Source organism: Astatotilapia calliptera, chromosome 22, assembly GCF_964374335.1.
Source record: "Astatotilapia calliptera chromosome 22, fAstCal68.1, whole genome shotgun sequence".
NCBI lineage: Eukaryota > Metazoa > Chordata > Actinopteri > Cichliformes > Cichlidae > Astatotilapia > Astatotilapia calliptera.
The window spans coordinates 21,518,409-21,528,537 of record NC_137442.1 but is presented as its reverse complement, the minus strand read 5'-3'; positions in this window follow the sequence as shown (position 1 = coordinate 21,528,537).

Below are 10,129 nucleotides of genomic sequence, written 5' to 3'. Positions count from 1 at the left end.
CTTTGAACTCTTTATTCTTTGAATTTACATCAAACAGACCCAAGCAGACTTGTGGACTTGGAAAGGCTAAAGACTATTTTTGTTTTTATTGGTTATTACAGTTCAAATTGCCACCAAAACTACACTCACCAGCTACTTCATTAGGTACATCTATTCAACTACTTGGAAAGTTCACATATCTAATCAGCCAATCACACAGCAGCAACTCAGTGTATTTAGGCATGGTAAAGAGAACCTGCTGGAGTTCAAACCAAGAATTAGAATGAGGAAGAAAGCTGATTTATGCAACTTTCAACGTGGGATTGTGCTTTGTAGCACATTCGATCAGAACTTGGCATAAACACCATTAAACCGTGGGTAAAACCTAGTACTAGTAAGGTGTAGCTAATAAAGAGGCTAGTGAGTGTCCAAAACAGTTTCCTGTTACTGTTCTGTTTTCCCACATCTTAGCCAATATTAAACAATAAGTAATAGCGATGATGGAAATAGTACTAAAGCTTTAATAAGCAAGTGTGTTTCTGTTATTAAATAACCTAAAAGCATCGGGTATAATGACATTTATATTTTTTTTATAGTGAGCACTGTCAGAGTGCTGAAGCAACTATTGATTTCTTGATGGGATTCGAGAAAAGGAACAAGCTGCTCGTTCCTCTTGTGTCACATACAAGATTTTTGTTCCCTGTAGTTGAATTCCCAGTTCAGATCTAAGGTGTCTGCTTTCAACAAACCCTGACATAAAACATAAAACTATTAATTACCTGGAATGAAGAAAAAAAAGATTTACTGATGCAGAAAATTGATTTTTGCAATGAAACATAATTGAACAAGTCACTTTGCAGGATGTGTCAGCCAGTGATTATAAACAAGCTCGTGTCACTTTGTGGGTTTGTGTTTGGTGTATCGAGTAAAGTGCTTGCAGCTCATTTATTTGCTCTGATTATACAAATGTCTCAAAATTTGTGTGGGTTCTGTATAATTTCTCAATACCAAATGAAGCCATGCATGTATCTGTATTCTTACTTCATCGTGTAATTCATGGACAAGGATTTGCTGGTTTGACTGCTTATCAAATTACAGCAGTGGACACGCAAATACATAGACCTATAGACACTCACGCACTATAGAAACCGTCAAAGCAGCATAGTCAACTGTCGTGTATAATGGGCATTGTACTGTAAACAGTAGCTGTCTGTCAGCACAGCTCAGCATCATTCTGCACAATCCTGCCACTGTGGGTGTTTGTTTGCACACATGGGTGTATGTTTGTGTGCCTTAATAGATGGATTCAGGTAGAAACAGCTGGTCCACTTCAACTGGGTATTTAGAGTTAGACACAAATGGGCTAATTAATTGTGATAGACTTCAGCACAGTGATTCTTTTTTTCACTGTCATCACGTCACGTCTCCCTTAGTGATCCCCTTCTCCAGATTTTTCTCTCACTCTTTACCAAAATTTCTCCTGAGCCCATGGCCTATCTTTAACACGACTCTCACTAAGAGTATTACAAATGAGAAATCAGTGTTTATTAAAGCCAGGGACTTTCAAGGAGTTTCATAGGCATATTTCTTTCTACACAGAAATCACTAATTTATTTAGTTAAATAACCTTTATTTTACCCACACAGGCCTTTATGTGTCTAAGCTAAAAAAACAACAAAACAAAACCCCCATCCTATCAGAATTAGTTTTTCTGTGTTAAAATATCACTGCAGTGGCTAAGTGAGAGAAAGTCATTGAAACAGCTAGAGAGGCACTCCTTGACCAGTTGAAAACGATTCCATTTATACTGTTTGAAGTTTCAGAAGTTGGTGGTGATAAAAGCATTTTGGTGTCCCAGTGCTGGCAGTACAGTTTCCACAGATGAGCAGGCCAAATTTCTGTTCATAATGTTCAGCTTTCCAGAAAAAAAGAAATGATGATAGCTAGTTTCTCATTTCAATATGGATGAGATGGCAGTGTGCAATATGAAAGATGTCTCATATTAGGCATTTGGGCCGGTAAAAAAAATAATAAATTGACACCCATTTGCGGTTTTCCTTCTGGCTTTCTGAAGCATGCTGGCATCTGTTAGCAAATTTGGGGTTTGTACACAGACTGTATAAAAAAGACAGCCATACCCACCGTGATGTCATCCACTGGCTTCTGGGCTGCACATTCTGACATCCTTGATGTTAGTGTCTTGACCATTTCCATGTTAGCTTTGGAAACTATGTGGACAAAAGTATGAAGCCACACCTCTTAATTTTTCAGATCAGGTGCAATCGGCCTTTGCAAGCTTTCATTCTAAAGAGCTCACTGAATTTGAGCATGATACTGTAATAGGATGCCAGTGTTGACACTTTGTGTGTGAAATTTGATTATTTGTCAAATTTGTTCCATGTTAACTGTAAGCTGTGTTGTTTTTAAGAATCAGCAACTCTGCCACATAAAATTACAGTGTGGATTCGCTGAGTTCTGAGGTGCATAGTGCATAAAGGTCTGCAACGCTAAGTAACTGCAGAGATCCAAACCTCCTCTGCCATTAACATCAGCACAGAGACTGTGCACTGGAAGCTTCATGGCATGAGTTTCGATGGCCAAACGATTCCTGTAGCCATAAAATGTAGAAGGCCAAGTACTTTTGTCCATATAGCACATAGATGAGAGGATAGAGCACCAAATTATCAGCTAATGCTACCAACCATGGCTAGTAAGCTGCACCCATAAACTGTACTAGTGTACATAGATATCTGCTAAACAGTGCAAAGTAACAGACTCATCAAAGAGCAGAATTTCATTCACAAAAAAACTGAAGCACAAATTTCCTTGTCAGTCATTTTTCAGATAATTCCATTAAAATACTTCAGGAGGCCCCCAAAGGTACAAGCAGTTTTAGAAATAAATTAATTGTCAGGACCCAAAGCAGTCAGTGCAACCACACCCCTAATTATAGGCTTTAACCAAATGGATGAGTTATTTAAAACAAAAAAAGTTCACTAAATTGTACTGTTGTTATAAAACGGGGAAGAATAAAGGCCAAACTGCTTTTTGTACCAGCCTGTAAACATGCTTTTAATACTCTTGAATTCGTCGTAGGAATCTGTTGGGACAGACTCGCCTTTGGAATGAGCTTCAAGTGGCCATTAGAGACACTTTTGCATTGGCCTCATTTTTCAGCAATAAAGGCTGTCTCTTAGTTTCCTTAGTGCTTTGGTTCATCAATGGGTTTTTTTCAGACATACAGAACTACTGTTTTCTGTGAAAATGCTCTTAAAACCAATTGTACACTACTACCCAAGCACCAAGGTAAAGAGGAGAAAAAGAAGAAATGTTAGTAACAATGGTGAATTTAGATGGTGTATTTTTTTGGTTGCTAGGAGATTGGTTCTGGGACCTGAAGGGCCTCTTGAAGCAGCAAAATAAAGAAGAATTAAAATGAAATTTGCTCTTAGAGTTCTGTTTTATATCTGTTTTCGGTCACTGGCCAAATGTAACAGTTTACTCCTTTTCTTTGGAAAGGAGCTATGAATTGAACTAAGCTATCCTGAGCTCTCCATTTATTTCTCCTTTTTAGCAGAAACCTCATAAAAGGCATTCATTATTTCCAGGTAAATAGAAAAAAAGAAACAAAACAAAATTCTACCATAACCTTGATAATAGTCTTTTCTATCTTTTCTTTCTCTTGCAGACAGCAACTTCATCCTGGCCAATGCTCAGGTGTCGAAGGGGTTTCCCATTGTGTACTGCTCCGATGGCTTCTGTGAGCTCACAGGCTTCTCTCGGGCAGAGGTCATGCAGAAGAGCTGCGCCTGTAAGTTCCTGTATGGTCCTGAGACAAGCGAAAGCATCATCCTCAGCATCGACGAGGCTTTGGAGGAGCGCAAAGAGTTTAAGGATGAGATCATGTTCTACAAAAAGACAGGTCAGTCAAATGTCACTTTCCTAGCTGTAGTATTTGAGTTGCATGCTCAATTATTGTTGGCTCCCTTCATTTATCATTTGTTTTCAGCTCATGCCGAGTCGCTTCACAACGCAGTGCAGAGTCTGAGCCTTTATTTACCATTTGCCAATTAGGTTGTGGAATCATAGATGGTAGGCAGGCTCAGAAAGCTATTAGATACTGCACCATGGGGTACTTTGTCTTTCAGATTTCCACGAATGGATGGCAGTTGTGTGTGGCTATTTCTGAGGAAGGTCAATTTAACCTGGCGTAGATGGGCCAGTCGATAGATGAAGCAATGGCAGAAGGCATGGATGTATTACTTCTTTTATTGAGCCATTCTCATTAAATGGTGATTAAACAAAGCCACCAGTCGGGAATGTCCTACAGTTATTATTTAATTCTGAGACATATTAAACTTTAATAGCTGTCTGCTAGTGACTCCTTAACCCCGTCTCCTTCAATTAAACCGAGACCAGAAACTAGCTGTGGTGCAGTATGGTTCGGTGTGTGATTCGCTGATTAGCGAGCCGGCCAATGAACAAAATGGAGTCAAAATAATGAGATCGTCAGGGTGCCAGCAGTTACACACTTGCTGTGATACAAGCTGAGATGGTGCTATGTACCCCTGCATTTAAGAGTTTTTGTTATTTCTTATTGTTTGGGTTTTTTTTTAACAGATCCAGTTGTGAATCTACAAAATAATTAGAAAAACACGTTTCCACCCAGACAGCCAAATGTTGTATTTTTTAGTGAATACCTCAGCAGTTCCTCTGTCACAATCCAGGAGGAAAGTTATTCATTTTATCAGTTTAGTGTCTCTCTTTCACTTCACATTAGGGCTCATTCGTGAGTTTCCAACTGAGCCTTCAACATGACACATTTGATAAAGTCTGTGGAAACAAAAGAAATCTGTTCTTGTGCAACTGGGCAAAGTCTCTTCCTTGATAATCTGACTGGATTGCTTTATTTTTCACTTTCGGTTGTGGAGATTTCTGTTTTGTTTTGTCCAAACAGATCAGTGGTGAGCAATGAACCTGCCTCGACATTATTTTCTGTTGGCACGGAGATGGAGCCTGCAACAGCTGCTAGAACCGCAAGTTCCAGCAGCTGTTAATGTTTTTAAATCGATCAAATGAGCTTGTCACTTTACGAGCTGTTGTTTCTAAACATTGATTCAAACAAACAGTGTTGGTTCAATGTCTCTAAAGCTGCCATCAATTTACACAGCACTGGGCTCAGCCAGTCTATACTGTAGATGAGGTTACAGCTGAGAGGACCATCATATTACTTTCAATTCAATTCAGTTCCATTTTTTTTTATAGTGCCAATTCATGACAACTCCTCAAGACACTATATTGAAAGATAAAGACCCAACAATAGTAGAAAGAAATGGTACGGCTCTGTGAGCAAGGACTTGGTGACAGTGGGAAGGAAAAACTCATTTTTAACAGGAAGAAACCGCGAGTAGAACCAGACTCCACCAACACTGGTTGGGTGTGAGAGGAAAGACAGAAAAATATTATAAATAACCAAATTATTGGATGCTAAATCATTATTTTCCATCTTGGTTTTACCGCACACATTTCTTCATCTCCAGAAGAGTAAAAGTCAGCGGTAGAAGTCCAACTTCTCCTTTGACTGATGTTGTACTACCTACATGTTCTGTCACATCTCGAGTCCTGCCCAGAAGGTTATTGTAGTTGGTTAAAAGTAAACTAAAGACTAAAACGAGGTTTGAAAAAAGATTTTAATTAACCAAAAAGAGCTTTTTTTTCTACTTGCTTCCACTAGCTTCCACTTAGGATATGAGTGGAATATTCACCAGTGATGCTCCACCAGTCACAAAAATCTTAAAAACCTGGACATCTGCAGGAGCCCAAAAGGATATCGACTCAAAACTCACAACATTCATCAAATTCACATCAAAATCAATTAGGCAATACACAGCAGAATCAACCACAGAGGAGATTCTAAAGGCTTCCCGTGTAGATGGGTTGCTAATATAAAAGTCCAATTAGTATCTAGTCATGGGGTAATTGATGTTCCTGCACCCGTGCGTTTGGCAATAAGTAGAACTCAGGTGTGACTGCCTTACTACCTGCTTTGTTTTTTTTTTCACTGCTGTTTATAATAAAGTTTGCATGCACATGCAACATATTTACTGCACTTTAGTGCACGCCTAATAGAGGATGTTCAAAACACACAAATCTGTCTGATATTGCAGAGGACTTAGAAATTGAGAGATCTGCAAACACCATTGTGTGAACTGATCAAAAGCTGTTTGTGATTACGCTGTTTTGACAGCAGCTGTGAAGATGATTTGCCATGCTGCATGCTCTCTCAAAACGAGTAAAACAGAGATGGTGATTCGTGCACATGTCAGATTTTTTAGCATGTTTGCATGTGTTTATTTTTGATTGGCTTTTAAAGCAAATTCAGCAGGTCGTGCAGGGTATACACAGCTTTGCTAATAGCATCACAGATGTGATTTTCTACCCGCATCTTTGTTGTCTTTGCCACCATCTCCTTTTCTTTTCACTCAGCCCTTTTATTACATTTCATCTCTCTCTCTTTCTCTCATGGCAATGCCATTTGTTTCAGTCCCGGTCTTATTACCATCTCTACATTGTTCTTTTGTCACCGCTTTTTCTATGTCTCTGTTCCTTATCTTGCTGCTTCCTCCCCTGCCTCAGCCTTTTTGTGTTGCCTCATCCCTCTCGTTTTCGTCTGTCACAGCAGCGTCCCGAAAGTAAACGCGGCTGATTGACTCAGTTTGTCCTCCGTCTGTCTGCCTGAGAAAAGCCAACACTGCATGATCGCAATCAAGAAGGCTCTTTCTCTCACTGTGTACTTGATAGTGCTGCCTTGTCTTGCAGGCAGACAGATATTCGCACGTACACACGGGGAGACGAAAAATACTGAGATTTAGTTATCATGAGGTGAGGGGGATTTAGTGAGTGGGAGAGATGGGAGGGAACTCCATGGGAAATCCCTCTTGATCAACAACTCATTTCTAATTACTGAGCAGAAAAGCAGTAAAGGTAGAGCAAAGATCTCTACTGTCACAGTGACATTGTGTGCTAAAAAAAGACGAATCCTTTTAAAGAACTAAAATGTTCACCTACCTACCTAGATTAGGTTTATTTAAATATTGTCCTTATTATTTACTGCCAGCCATGCACAATCCCCCAGCTTGATGTGGATTAGGTATAATTTGATGTGATTAAATAATTAACATAAAGAAGACTTCCAGACGGTCCTTAAGGAACACAAACTCGCTTTTAGATACAGCCCTGACTTGATCACTTTTTAAGCTGATGGAGTAAACTCATAAGCAGACAACTGCACATATGCAGATCCAGAGGACACGAAACACGATTTAGTTTCATTTCAAATTTTCAGTCCATCCAAGCCCAATATTTGCTCTTCTTCTCAATCTGCTGTAGTCTCATCAAAATTCTGTGAAAAACATCTGTCCCTTAGCTACTGAATGCTCCACTGTGCTCACTAGCATGCTCCTAATTGTTTGCTGTTCGGTGCTCGGCAGGCAGCGTACAGTGGCTTTTAATGAGAGCTGTAAAAACAGTCCCAAAGTTTTGATCTGTGGAACCAAAACAATGAACTAAAAAGAAATGTTCCACAAAGTTGAGGCAGACGGCAGGCTGGAGATAATTCCACAGTATGCATTTTGTTAACTTTTTGGCTCATCTACAGTACATACAAAAGGATACAATGTGGTCTACTTGTATTTTCTGGATGCACAAATCTGTCTCCTATGACACTTTCCTTTGGTAAATCAATCGTTTAACAAGTGCACAATAACCACAACGAGCACACTCATTCTGATCAGAAACATTGCCCACAATACTGACCTGTAGTCTCTTTGACAAGGAATCTATTTAGCAGGAGATGGGACCTCAGAGATGGGTTCATCTCTTGCTGTGCCTGGAGAAAAGTGGCTTGATCTATTTAAAGTCTCTGCTTCCCCCGAGGGGCATCCAGCTGTAGACAGGCTCACTAATAAGTCAAAATCTTTGGAACTGTTGCTTTTGCATAAACACACCGGTATACGCACAAACTGTAAATCTTGTGTGTGTTTTCCCCTTTCAGCTGTGTTGTTCTGGTGCCTGCTGGACATTGTGCCAATTAAGAACGAAAAAGGCGACGTGGTGCTCTTTCTGGCTTCATTTAAGGACATCACTGACACTAAAGTCAAAGCCATCCAAGAAGACAAGAGGGAAGGTCTGTATGTGCATTTATGTACAGGAAGTTATGTCCTCTAAAGAGAGGTGACCAGAATCCCCAAATATTTAATCTTCATTTTGCATGTGGATTTTTATAATGTAAGCAGCCACAGCTTATCCATCGGATTCAATAGTTAAACTGGTGTTTCATGATGTAGACAAAAACAATCCCCTTAAGCTGTTGCATAAAATATGTGTTGAAGCTGAGTGTATTTGATCTCTCCAATGGAAAGTAGTAAGGTCCCCTTATACTGTTATTCATCTTTCTTTACTGCATACTGTACAAGTTAGGTTTGTGGGGCAAAAGGTTGTAGTGCAAACTAAAGACCAAGAGTTAATATAACATCCATCCATCCATTCAATTCAGCGTCAGGGAGCTAGAGCCTATCCCAGCGGTCAAATTATAATTGCAAGTTTACCACAGAGAACGCACACAAGCATGAGGAAGAACATACAAACCCTAAAAAGGTCCCACATGTCCAGTGGATTCAAATACAAGACCTTGCTGTGAGGCAACAGTGCTAACCACTGTATCAGTCCCTGTCTTTAAATAAATTATGTATAAAGCCTTTACTTAAGTGCTTGCATTTCAAGACAATAGATCGGTTTTTGTTTTTATTTTTTTAATCTAAAACCAGTCTTTGTTCAGGTGCTTTGGTCAGGATTAGCATGTTCTGTCTGATAGGGAATTTAAAAATGAACTTCAATCAATGTTTCCAGCTTTTGTGATTTTCATCAATACATAAAGAAGCTAAGCTAAAGCCAGAGTCAATGTGTGTGAATCTATGTGCTTGTGAAGTAAGCAAACTCACGTTTCTCATCTCAGACCTTCCTCTTCTGGATTTGCCTAATTACTCTGTAAATAAGGCGGAACTGGAAGCAGAAAGCAAAGTTATTTTTGCCCATATAATGAAATGCTTTTCATAGAAAAGGAAAGAGGCTGATGCTGCATGCCTCTGACACAGACAAACAGCACAGTATAATGGGTTTGAGACCCACTATTAATCATGTGTGTCTTCCTGTGAACTAAGGCAAATGGTAAATGGACTGGTTCTTACATAGTGCTTTTCTACTAGACCTGAGCACTCAAAGTGCTTTATAAAAATTGTCTGATTCACCCATTCATATAAGCACTTTTTTCTATGGTTAATGGCTCTCCAACAGTCACACCCATTCACACTCCCATGGATGATTTGGAGATCAACTTAGGCCATCTAGTATTTTTACCAAAGGATATTTGGCATGCAGACTGGATCGAACCACTGATCTTCCGTTTAGTGATGACCTGAACTTTATGCTTTAACCAAAAACCCAAACAGCCACTACATAAAGATATGACACAACATAGAAGAGCGAGCTCGACAGGACAACACTGTACAAGTGCACCTAAAGGGTAAAGGTCACTCTTCTTTCTTCCGTTCACAAGCACCTTACCCAAATCACAAATCATGTGTCAAGTAACCTCATTAGGTTAGATGATAGGGTGGGGCAAGGTCTGACAGTGGTTTCACCCAAAACCTCCGGTGGTAATGACCCACACCTTTTTTCACACCTTATTTCATGATTAATATTGGTCAACAACCACTTCTCGAGGGACAACTCACCAGGGTTTAAATACGTGGGACCCTCCACCTTTTGCTTTTAGAGCTGAAGAAGCCTCTTGAATGAGAGGTGAAGAGTCTTCAAAAACTTTCAAGCTTAAGACGAGACTCTTGCGTATCTTGTCGATCTCCTGTCATTCCTTTGTTTGTTCTCTTCTTTTATGACAAACATTTTCACCTTTGGCAAAACGGCTTCTCACCTCTACTTGACTTTTTGCATCCTTGAGTACTTTTTTCACAACTGCATCCCTCCATGAGTTTCTCATCTATTCCATCTGATTTTACAATCTGTCCACGGCTTCCCCTACTTATGCACAACATCCACCCCTCCCTACCTGTGTGCCCCCTCTACCCACACAAGA